This window comes from Pan troglodytes, chromosome 17 (genome assembly GCF_028858775.2).
Source record: "Pan troglodytes isolate AG18354 chromosome 17, NHGRI_mPanTro3-v2.0_pri, whole genome shotgun sequence".
Taxonomy (NCBI): domain Eukaryota; kingdom Metazoa; phylum Chordata; class Mammalia; order Primates; family Hominidae; genus Pan; species Pan troglodytes.
In genome coordinates, this window is record NC_072415.2 from 51430943 (window position 1) to 51443933 (window position 12991).

The 12991-nt window shown below is 39.1% G+C and overlaps 1 long non-coding RNA gene across 11 annotated transcripts in view; it reads right to left on the reverse strand.

The window, feature by feature from the left end:
• Positions 1-12228, reverse strand: part of LOC134808600 (uncharacterized) — a 180905-nt gene extending 168677 nt beyond the window's left edge. For 2 of the 11 annotated variants that reach the window (XR_010151902.1, XR_010151903.1), the window contains exon 1: positions 11863-12228. This is a non-coding gene — a long non-coding RNA (uncharacterized LOC134808600). The remainder of the gene's footprint in view (positions 1-11862) is intronic. The other 9 variants (XR_010151904.1, XR_010151901.1, XR_010151898.1 and 6 more) reach the window with 8 other exon arrangements.
• Positions 12229-12991: the final 763 nt, after the last annotated feature.

Consider the following 12991-nt stretch of genomic DNA (forward strand, 5'->3'; position numbering starts at 1 on the left):
TCAGTCATATGTTTTATCCCAGGATAGCAAATTGTTTACAAGCAATTACAGTAATTAAGCATAAATACACTCCAGTGAGGCAAATATTATTATCCACTTTTTAACAGATGGGAAAGCAGAAGTAGAGAAAACTGGAATGACCTGCACAAGGCCAAACAGTGTGTCTGCTACAAAAAGAGAGAGAGGGCCTAGGACCTCAGAAACCCCAGCTTTATCCTCAGACTTCTAGATGGTCCACAATCTTTAAAGAAGTTTTGACATTTAACAAAAAAAAAACAAAAAAAATAAATAAAGGATGAAGGTGGTTTGTGACAATGCCAGGGAGAGAGATGGCAGAGGTAACAATGCCAAAAGGGAAATGGCTTGAAAGATGTAATGTGACATAGCCCAATGCCTCAGAGATAGCTGAGACAAGGTCCAGGTTCATGTTCGGGCTTCCTAGGTTTAGCAGCAATGTTTATAAATAGAATACATACAGCAGTCTCCTCTCAGAAATAAGGTGGTTAAGCTTTTTTTTCCTTTACATGTTCAGAATGAGTCTGAGCGCATAAAATGAAGATTACTGGAACTACGGAATAAAACAATGTGCTCGTGATGAAAATACAATTGCCCTTTCTGAAGGGCTTTGGGATTTGTGAGTCAAATGCAAAGTTGCATTAATATAAAGAAAATTACATCCATGGGAAAATGCTGAAAGACAAGAAGGCTAGCTTCTCATGCTGCATCTTTCTACCCATTATCACATTTGACAAACAGTTAGAATTCAAGCAGAAAGTGGATGGCCAAATGGAGTAAGACAGGAATGAAACAATGGCATTAAGAGTTAACAAAAATGCATTTGAAATGAAAAGTTGGCAGACAAGGTTCATGTCACATTCCTGAAATCCAAAACAGTAAAGCCAAGACAAATACTTGTTTGATTTTTCTGTTGAAATATTTAAGAGATTTTTTCTATCCTATTCGTCATCACTTATCAATGTAAGATGGATTCAGCCTGCAATAAAACAGAGGGGATTTGAATGCCTTCCTCAGACAGCTTTATGAAGTTGTATGTATAGGACAGAAAAGTATCCAGACACCAATTCCTGCAAAGAAGCAAGAAGTTATTTATGGCACTGGTTATTTCTAGGAAAACTTGTACAGACACCATATACCAACCACAAGAGAGTGGGAAAGAGAAAGAGGAGAGAGAGAGAGAATACAAGCTAGAGAGTACAGCACTTCATTGTCAAAGTTACTGATTTGCATACACCTCAGGGAGGCAGCTAGGCACCTCCGATTTTCTCAGAAGAGGCAAGAAGATATTGAGAAGGGTATGTACCTTCTTGGAGAATTCTTCATGCAAAAATATTTTGGCCACATTAGAACAAGAATGGAATATCACTGCCTACAATGAGATGATGTTAGTTGGTTCCAATAGATTCTGAAAGTTTGCTGAGGGGAAAATAACTTTAAATGTTAGCTGAAATAAGCAATTCTAAGTCGTTTTTTATTGTGACTCTCACTCAGAATGCTAAAAAATTATGCTTCTATTTCTATTTCAGTGATGCAGGTCTTTTCTCTCTGACTTCCACCATTCATGAGATATTTCTACATGAATCAGCTGATTTAGGAATAAAAAAGAAGAATAGAGAGACAAACAAGAGACTTAAGCTGTGTAGCCGATCACTAATTAAAAATAAACATTTCCACTCAATAATAAATCTTTAGATGTTAAATGAAAATGATCTCAAAGATCAAAATGTGAATAAGTAGGGCAAAGTAGGATGATTGGAATAATAGATGTTGACTGTCAGCTCTTTTATTTCTATTATTTTATTGACTTCTAAGTGTGGCTACTTAAATTCAGTAGTGTGAATTCCAGTTAAACAAGGCCACCAGCCTAAATGAAGGGGTGAATGAATGCACAAATGAATGCATTGCATGTAACTTATACCAATGCTCTATTTGCATTAGCTAGTCAATTTAGGAAATGTGATACTTAAAACCTGAAGTTTTCTTATCCCTGTCTTAGACTGTTCAGTCATCCCTCTCACAGGTGACATGTCAGTTGGCACTTGGTGGTGTGCAGGCTGAGACATCATGCAATTCCATACGACATTCAGCAATGGTGTTTTGAGGCCAAAATGTCCCCACAGACTATTATCACTCACAAGTCTTGGTTTGGGCTGGTTTTGATTTTCACTTTATATTCTACCCACCAAATAACTTCTGGGTAAGAGGATTCATCTGCCATTCAAACATTAGACGCTGGTCTGGATAGCATCATTTTTCTCACTTTGAATACAAGTGCTTGATGAGTAATAGTGTTGCTACCTTCCAACACACTGGAGAAGAATAGGCCCCTCTGGAAGCAATTAATAATCCTAGTGGTCAGTACGTGAGCTATAGTTCCTGTTCTCAGGCCTCTAATTCAACAATATGACCAAACATACCTGTTCTGTAAAGTTTGCAATCCACTGCATGCTTAAAAGACAACAGCCCAGTGAAGGAGTATTTAATGACCTCCCCAGCTGATGAATCTCCAAATTTTCAATTTGACATTTGAGCAAAGTCACATTTGTACTCTGAAAATTTTTCCAGGTCCAGATTCTAGTTCATAGGTCAGTGAATCAGCTTTATTGGGTCTCAAATCTCTCTTGTACTTTCCTGCTTCTCCAAACACTCTATAATCATTAGAATCACATAGTGACACCATATACTTTATGGACAATAAATGAAAGAAGCTATCTATAGCAAGTTGCTAAACTATTTCTCTCAATCTCCCAATTTGACATCCAGAGGATTGAGGTGTTGTAGGACAGGTGCCACTGGCTAGATAATTATTAGAGTTTAATTAATTTATTTCTAAGCCAGCTGCCACATCCTCCTTCATTGGTCAGTATTTTAAATTTCCTTTAAATTCCTCCTGCCTTAAGCAGCAATAACAGGGATTTAGAGAAATAAAAATTAATGTTTAATTAGGAAAGATATAGGATTTCTTTGTTTGTTTGTTTTCCTAATGAGAACACAAAAGCCCTTTGTATTTTTTTATGTTGCGACTAACTATCTTTCCATTTTTAAAATATAAGCATAGAGTGCTTCTAGAATTCTAGTTTCTTTTATAGTTTTAGCAGTCTCCCACCTGGACAATATACTTCTCTGCCAATTTTGATGGAGAAAACATCAAGATGATCTTCAGTAATTAGCCAATGCATATGGATGATTTGAGAATATTACCACCTTTTCTCACATAGTAATAGTTCTTTCCAGGAAGTGTGATACTAGTCACAAGCCCTGATAGCCTAGGTGGATGGACATTGCACCTAAGTGGATTCATGACTAACAGTGTCATGGCCCACACACCTCAATTAAGAAAATAAGCCAGAAATACCCACCACAGAGAGTGGTCTGAATCTAACGCTGACACCCTCCACTGCAGGTTGCAACGATTTTGCTGCTTGATGGGGAATCATCCAGGCTTCTCTTGATTTGGCTTCTGCCTCCACTCTGGCCTTACAGCTCAAGGTTTCTCAGTCCTACCTCTGTGTGCTGACACCACCAAACTGCACATAACCCACTGCTCCTCCAACATCCCTAAACACCCTTACCCTGTACCCTCACATGTTCCATGCTGCTTCTCACATCTCTGCTGAGTTGAACTGTCTCTTCAGTCTGAAATGTTCTAAGTGTGCTTTATTTAGGTAGTGATAATGAACATTGTGTGTGTTGTAATTTACAGTCCCTTACTAAACAAAATGAAATGGAACACCATGAGGTTTGCATTAAGAAACACTGAAGGCCTATTTTTCGATATAAAATTCAAGTTTCCATATCATATGGATTTATAATTCAAGAAGTAAACCTTTAATAAAAGATTTCTTGAATATAAAATTCAAAATGAGTTTTCTCAACTCATAGCTTTTTAGAAAGATTTGTTTGAAAGTACCAAAAAAAATTCAACTGGAAGATTATTAAAAAATTATTTCTTCTGTCTAATCAATGCATTTAATAGGCAAATTGAAAAAACACAGAACCAAAAGCCATAGACTGTGCCCTCAAAAAGCTTAGTCTAGCTGAGATAAAGTTCCCATTAATTGTCACATTATAAAATGGCAAACTTGAAGTGCCAAATGGATGACGGGTAAACAATGAGTACAACTGGAAGAAATAGAAAAGAATTTAGGCATACCTTAATGGAGGAACAGCACCATCACAGATGAGGAAGTGTTCCCCGGTAGCCTTTTTGAAAGGAGTGTGGATGGGTTAATGAATTTAGGACACGTCACTCTATCTAACTAAGCAGAGGGATTGTGTTGGGAAACAGTGACGGTAAGTTTGAAAAGAAGAAACGTGACTGTCCCAGTTTATTTCATGCAGTGTCTCCTCATATTTTTCTATAAAATAAGACAGTACACACTGAAGATGATTTGTAATTCCACTTTTGTCCAGCTTTGACCTCAAAGTGCACCTTCTCACCAGCATGTGATTGCTTAGGCATGTAACAACTGCATATTCATTAGCTGATGACTCTGCTGCATCTGACCATCTCTAAGGGTTACGTTCATTATTACTAAGCAACCTGAAGGGCTTAGCAGTCACAGCATAACAATTCATGGAGGAGGGAACAGCAACAACTTTCGCCCTTTTCATTTTTTCGTCTCTGTTTACGGGTTAAACTTACCATTAGTTTCCCCAAATTAATGCGCCTTCTAAGGGTACACTGAGACCAGCCATTTATTTCAAGTCCAGTTCTTTTTTTGTTGGCCACCCCATCTTATCACCCAGCTTTCTAAATTTCCAGGATAACATAAAACAAATATACATCAGAAACTCAAACACTCAGCTATACGTACATGGAGGAAAAAGAATGTTCGGTGAAGACTTTTGGTTACTGGTTGAAAAAACTTAACTTAGAATCAGGAGCCCTCTATGAGCTAAATGTACTTTAAATTAAAGTCAATAAACTGCAGTGTACTTTTCTGCAAATATTGACAACTAGTAATCTTTAGCCACATTCAAAATATAGACTGAATACAGAGCCAGTGAAAGTGAGTCAGAACCCATGACCTGATGTTCATAATCTGAATTATGGCTTAAATTTATAACTTTATATTTCCTAATGAGACAAAGAACAGGAAACTAACATCTGTAAGGTTACATACTATTACTTAGTATCCAAAATAAAAATGGTCTTAGTTTTAATGCTACTCTTTTTTTGCTCTGAGATCCTTTTAAAATATTATATCATATTTCAAGATACTATATTTAAATTATTTTCTTAAAGTTTATAACTATTGGGCACAGAGATGTGACTCTTAGAATTTTCTTTCCACTATCCCATTTTCCATTTTCCAGGAGTACTTCACATCTGCTCCTTAAGATTCCTTTTCAGTACACACTAGAAAGACGTTCTTGAACTTGTCCACAGCTATTTCTAATTTGTCTGATCTTCATCAGTCAGTTTAAAGGAGCATAAAATGTCATCTGCCTCATCCGTCACTGTGTGTGTGTGTGTGTGTGTTAATGTATTTATCTGATTCACTTCCCCTGAGTCGTCTAAGCTTGATGCAGTTCTGAATCTTTCCCATCTCCTAATTTATTTCAGTCACTCCTCGGGTGTAGTGGAGCTGAATTTTTCAGGTAGACTCATCTGAAAAGATGCCATGCTCTAGCAATTCCATAAGCAATTATCATCTTAATAGCTTGCAAATCCTGCTTTGTATATTCACTGTTGGTCTACTTCCAGACAGAGGTCCATTTTTCCCTAAGCCCTTGACATAGTATTTTCAGAAGCCTTTACAATGGAGGAGTTGTTTGACTCCTTTGGGATGGTCAGAAATAGTTAATGATGCTGTATCATCATAAGAGGTTGGTATGAACATTTGGTGGTAGTATGACCACAATTGCTACTACTGAAAATTTCAGCTCAACCTCCTGCTGTAGCTGACATGGCGTAATGGAATGGTCAAACCTACTACTTTTCAGATAAGGCTAATATGGTTCTCAGTGTCAAGAGAACCTTCTTCATCACCACCATCATCAAAATCTATTATGATTATAATTACTTCATCAGAATGTAACATTTACTACAGGCTTCTAACACTTAGAGTCTTACATTAGGTTTTATGCATACTAACAGGGAGAGTGATATAATAAGATAAATATCAACATAAAGTAGCAGATGCTGTTTCTCAAATGAATAATACAGATAGGGATTCTAGGGCAGTAACGGAACAGTAAGAAAAGACACCAGGACACCAGAGAGCTTTTGGAATACCAGCTGGGCCTGAAAGACAGGAATGAGTATGCATAGAGAAGATCGGAGAATGACCTGGTCAGTGGTGTGGCAGTCATTCTGTGCTGGGAATAATCTAGGCCAAATCAACTGATATGGAGGTCTCATGGAGAAGAATATTGAAAATTAATACTGTGTACTGAAAAGTCAAGTCACAAAAGGTTTTGAATTGTGTGAACTTTTACTTTAGGCTAGAGGAGAAAATGAGAGCCACAGCATTCCAAAGAGGCCCCTTGTCCAATGACTACTATTTCCTTGGCATGATTGTTTCTCTAACATGTGTCTCATTCAGTCTTTTGTTTATTCATTCAGCAAAGGGTTCTTGAGTGCACACTATATGCCAGGAACTTTTCTACTTGTCAGACACACAGCAAGAAACAAAATACAAACTTTATTGTTCATTATGGAGAATATTAGTTTGCTAGGGCTACTATAGCAAAATACCACAGACTGGGTGGCTTAAACAAAAGAAGTGTATTTTTTTTTCTACATTTCTGGAGACTACAATTCCAAAGTCAAGGTGATAACTGGATTGATTTGCTCTGAGACTCCTCTCTTTGTCTTGCAGATGGCAAGCTTCTTACTGCCTCATCACGATTGTCCTTTCTTGCACATGTGCTCCCCTGGCGTGTCTCCATCTTTTAATAAGTACATCAGTCATATTCAATTAGGACCCACTCTAAAGGCCTCATTTTAACTTAGTCACCTCTCTAAAGACCTTTTTTATAAATACTTTTACAGTCTGAATACTGGGGTTCGTAACTTCAACATATGAGGTGTGCAGGTGCATATTTCACCCCACAATGTGGAGCTAACATTCTAGTGGGGAAAACAGATACCCACTGTCATAAAAATGAGCTCCTTGGGGGCCTCGTCGAGGGTTTCCCTATCATACTCACAATTCATGAACCCCGGAGTGGACATAGCTGATGTTCAGCCTGATCTCCCTGTTACCTGCACACGTATAACCCCTCTCCCACTTTCCTGGCAACATCCAGGCAAAGGGAAGGGGGCAGTGAGGATCTGTCTCTTCTATGATGTGCCTGTTGGGACTTAAATTCTCCAAATCCTTCTCATAACCTGATTTCTCTTGACAATGATAAGGTCAAAGAACCAACACAGTGAGATTTGGCCTTAGATCCGCATACCCCAGGAATGGTCCTGATCAGAAGGCTCAAATAAGAATATAATAAGAAACAAAAATGCTTAGAAAAGAGATATACTATGTGTAACCTGAATTTTCCAGTCTCAGCAGTCTGTGGGTAAAATAAGGTCACATTAATATTAATAATCAAATTGGCCTGCAGCCACGCCTGTAAAACCACAGATTCTCATTCTTCATTCTCCTGGCCTACACCCCAAGGTCTTTGATCATCTCTCAGTTATTTCTGGGAGGCCCCAGGGTGAGTCTCACCTCATGTTTGTTCAAGAATAAGTGCGCATCTGTTCTTTCTCTCTAAGAGTCTTGTAGAAGTCCACTGACCGGGATATTTGGGGGCAGCATTTCTCTAACACCACAACTGATGATATCTTCTGAGAGAGAGCGCAGCTCCCTACCACTGTGCCTCACCACTCCCTAGTTTCTGCCAAGCTTGGCCAGGCTGTCCCTTAAACTAATACCCTTCTCCAACTTGGCTTGCCCTTCTTCACCTGGATACTCAGGCAATGCTGCTATTTTCCCCAGTCTCAAATCCTGCTAAAGTAACCCCTGGAAACGGAGAAATGGTGCATTCCAGTCCCTGAATACAACCCCTCAAGCATACTAATTCATGAAAGCAGAAGACCCCACCAAGGGCTAGGCATGGTGGGTCAGGCATAACTTGCTCTCACAACCAAACTTCACTTTGATCCACTGATATTAACCATACCATTTTCTATAGGAAAATAAATTTCATCATTATTCGTGAAGATGAACAACAATTATCATATCATGTATTCTATCATTTAGACATTGGTTACTTTATTTTCTGCCAAACATTTTGTCACGATAAAGAAAACAATATTTATTATAAATATATTTTTATAGAGTCAAAATGAGTTTAACCTATTCCAATCATCTAATTTTTTTTTTTTTAGTATCTACTGTGTGCAAGGTATTTTGCAAGAAGAGTTATTGGTATGGGCTGTGGGTGAAACAATCCTCCTTCTTTTTAAAATGTGTTAATGTTTTTTCTGTTTTCTAAGGATTTAGTGGCAAGGATACTGCATTTTTTCCTTATACACAAAGGATGACTTTCTTCTTTCATCTCAATGTTGTTAGAATCAAAGATAAATAAAGTGAATAAACTCTACATGAGGATCCAACAAGTCACATGTCTTGATGGCAAGGTACAGCAACAGACATCCAATTGATATCACCTATACAGTGGATTTCTTTTTTTTTTTTTGAGATGGAGTCTCGCTCTTTCACCCAGGCTGGAGTCCAGTGCCACGATCTTGGCTCACTGAAAACTCTGCCTCCCAGCTTCAAACAATTCTCCTGCCTCAGCCCCCTGGAATAGCTGGGACTACAGCAGTTGACTAATTTTTTATTTTTAGTAGATACATGTTTTCACCATGTTGGTCAGGCTGGTCTCGAACTCCTGACCTCAGGTGATTTGCCCACCTTGGCCTCCCAAAGTGCTGGGATTACAGGCATGAGCCACCCCACCAGGCCATCACCTATACCATGGATTTCTATTGGGCATCATCTAAGTGGCTCAGTTAACTTTATAAACCAAGGAACTAATTCCTTGCTTTTCGCTCTTATCTGAACACATTTGAGATAAAACATCTATTTAATCCACTTCAAACAGGAGAGTCTAGTAAAACTTATGAAACCAGTAGGCATCAGGTAGATAATTGACTAACATTCTCTTTTCCACTGTTTGCTATGTATGGCATGGGCAAAACTTTATTTTCCAAATATTCCCCACACATGGAGTATTAGGCTGATTTCTATGTAAACCCATGTTTGAAGGTTATCTCAAGATATATATTTAATCTCCAAAAATAAATTCCTCCAAAAAAAGTTAACACTGGTAAAGTAGAAGTAACCCTGGTAGCCCTCCATTTATAAGAGGAAATTTAGTGTTTCCACAGGGCTTTGTTGGGGAAACTCTCATGAATTGTTTAATAATCCATGCAGTAGTGATTATTATCTGAAATCATCAAAAAATCAATAAGTGTGGTTGATTATAATCATGATAAGAATTTTCTTTTGCACAACTTCAGAATTTACACTATGCTGTACATTCTTTACCTCATTTGAATCTTCCATTCCTGATTGATACATATATAAATATTACAATAGCCATCCGAGAGTTGTGGGACTAGACTTAGGTTAATTGCTTTATCCAAAATTATTAGATCAACACAGACTCCAAGCCAGGTTTCCTGACTTCTGTTTTCATTTTTTTTTCTGCACTGTCATCACTGTCCCATCACTAAAAGCTACACTTGTGCAACTCACACACCACTCATTTTTCCATCCTTTCTCCATTTTCAAATTTTATAGCCATACAGATGCGAATAGTTATCATTGAGATTTTTGTAATACTTTATGTCAGCACCCTTAAACAATAGTCTTCTTAATTGTATGCAAAGAAATTTCTACAATAACATGTTTTCACTAATTTCTCTCAAGAAAATTTTTGTTTTGGCCTAAGTTTTATTCTAGACCCGGGGATACATGGATAAATACCATGTTGCTGAGCTTTGGTGCACAAAATATCCTAAATCTTTAATATTTACAGCAATCTTTATGGCCTACAATTAAATTTACCTTAAGAATGCAAATATGCCACCTACCATAAACTACTATCAAACTGGTCAAGACATATAAGCTCATTGTTTTCAAGTAGCAGACCAAAGGAAAGGCAGGTGGTAATTCATAAGCGAAAGGGAACACGTGAAATGAGTTGAGACCCTCATTCACCAAGGCTCTCTGACTGGGGGTACTTTCATTACAGTGATGCAGGGAGGTAAAGCCCAGGCACGGCAGCAATCTTGCTGAGCTGAAGCAACAGACAACACCGTTCATGGCTGCTAAAGCAGCTGGGGTTTGCTGGGTAAAGCACCAGAGAAGGGAAGAGGCCCCAAAATTCTGAATGGGGTTTCTTTACTGGTTTCTGGCTGAGGCTGGGCTGGGAATGCATAGGACAAGACTCTGTGAAGGACGTTTTATAGCAGAGACCACCTGCTATTGGGAAAAATACTGAATGAAGATGTCTCATATCACAAAGTGCTGGGAGGTGCTGGATTTCTGGTCGAGTCAAGAGTGAAGAGGCCTGAGTGCCTCAGGCCTTCAGTAGGCCATGTGGTAGGTAGGGCTGAGAAACATACTCTAAGGTAAGGGCAACAACTTAAGATTAAAGACAAAACCAAAAAAGAACAGCCTTAACGATGAATACAATCAAACCTGACATAATCTGAAGGATCCTCTGGTAATTTAACTGTCTACTTGAAGAAAAGTTGACTTTCTTTGGAAGCAGAAAATATAATCCAGATTCCAAACAAATCATCCCTCCTTATATCTATGGTACAATCAAAAGATTAATAGACACGCAAACAGGCAGAAAATGAAACACACGATCAAGAAAAAAAAAAATCAGTAGAAACACACCCTGATATAACCCACATACTGGAATTACCAGACGAAAACTTTAAGAGCAGCTATTATCAACGTGTTCAAAGAATTATAATGAAACATGGTCATCTTAGGTGAATGAGTGGAAAATGGAAAATAAAACAGATGCCAGATTCCAGAAATGATAAATACAAATTGTGAAACGAAAAAGCCACTGAATGGATTTAATGGTGTATTGAAAACTGCAGAAGAAAGGGAATGAAAAACTTAAAGACAGTTCAGTAGAAATTATCAAACATAAAAATCAAAGACAAAAATATTTTTTAAATAAATTAACAGAGTCTCAGAGATCCGTGAATCAATAGCAAGAGATCTAACTTACATGTAACTGAAGTTTCTGAAGATAGAGAAACAGAATGAGCAGAAAACTATTTGAATAAATAATGGTAAAGTTGGTGAAAAACATCAAAATTACAGATCTAAAATCTATGTGAATCCCAAGCAGGATAAACACAAAAAGAACCACACCTAGACACATCAAAATCAAACTGCTGGAAACTGGAAATAATCATAAAAGCTGCCAGTGGAAAAAAGACACACTGCAGACAGGAGAACAGCAACACAAAATGATGGCAAACTTATTATCAGAAACAATGAAACCTACAAGACAATGAAATGGCAGCTTTAAAGTGCTTTAAAAACAACACAAAACAGAAGAATCAACCCAGAATTCTCTATCCATTAAAAATAAGGATGAAATAGGAGAAGCCAAGATGGCCGAATACTAACAGCTCCGGTCTACAGCTCCCAGCGTGAGCGACGCAGAAGATGGGTGATTTCTGCATTTCCATCTGAGGTGCCGGGTTCATCTCACTAGGGAGTGCCAGACAGTGGGCGCTGGTCAGTGGGTGCGCGCACCATGCGCGAGCCGAAGCAGGGCGAGGCATTGCCTCACTTGGGAAGTGCAAGGGGTCAGGGAGTTCCCTTTCCAAGTCAAAGAAAGGGGTGACGGACTCACCTGGAAAATAGGGTCACTCCCACCCGAATATTGCGCTTTTCGGACCGGCTTAAGAAAAACGGTGCACCACGAGATTACATCCCGCACCTGGCTCGGAGGGTCCTACACCCACGGAGTCTCGCTGATTGCTAGCACAGCAGTCTGAGATCAAACTGCAAGGCGGCAGCAAGGCTGGGGGAGGGGCGCCTGCCATTGCCCAGGCTTGATTAGGTAAACAAAGCAGCTGGGAAGCTCGAACTGGGTGGAGCCCACCACAGCTCAAGGAGGCCTGCCTGCCTCTGTAGGCTCCACCTCTGGGGGCAGGGCACAGACAAACAAAAAGACAGCAGTAACCTCTGCAGACTTAAATGTCCCTGTCTGACAGCTTTGAAGAGAGCAGTGGTTCTCCCAGCATGCAGCTGGAGATCTGAGAACGGGCAGACTGCCTCCTCAAGTGGGTCCCTGACCCCTGACCCCCCAGCAGCCTAACTGGGAGGCACCCCCCAGCAGGGGCAAACTGACACCTCACACGGCAGAGTATTCCAACAGACCTGCAGCTGAGGGTCCTGTCTGTTGGAAAACTAACAAACAGAAAGGACATTCACACCAAAAACCCATCTGTACATCACCATCATCAAAGACCAAAAGTAGATAAAACCACAAAGATGGGGAAAAAAGAGAACAGAAAAACGGGAAACTCTAAAACACAGAGCGCTTCTCCTCCTCCAAAGGAACGCAGTTCCTCACCAGCAACAGAACAAAGCTGGATGGAGAATGACTTTGACGAGCTGAGAGAAGAAGGCTTTAGACGATCAAATTACTATGAGCTACGGGAGGCCATTCAAACCAAAGGCAAAGAAGTTGAAAACTTTGAAAAAAATTTAGAAGAATGTATAACTAGAATAACCAATACAGAGAAGTGCTTAAAGGAGCTGATGGAGTTGAAAACCAAGGCTCGAGAGCTATGTGAAGAATGCAGAAGCCTCAGGAGCCGATGCGATCAACTGGAAGAAAGGGTATCAGCAATGGAAGATGAAATGAATGAAATGAAGCGAGAAGGGAAGTTTAGAGAAAAAAGAATAAAAAGAAATGAGCAAAGCCTCCAAGAAATATGGGACTATGTGAAAAGACCAAATCTATGTCTGATTGG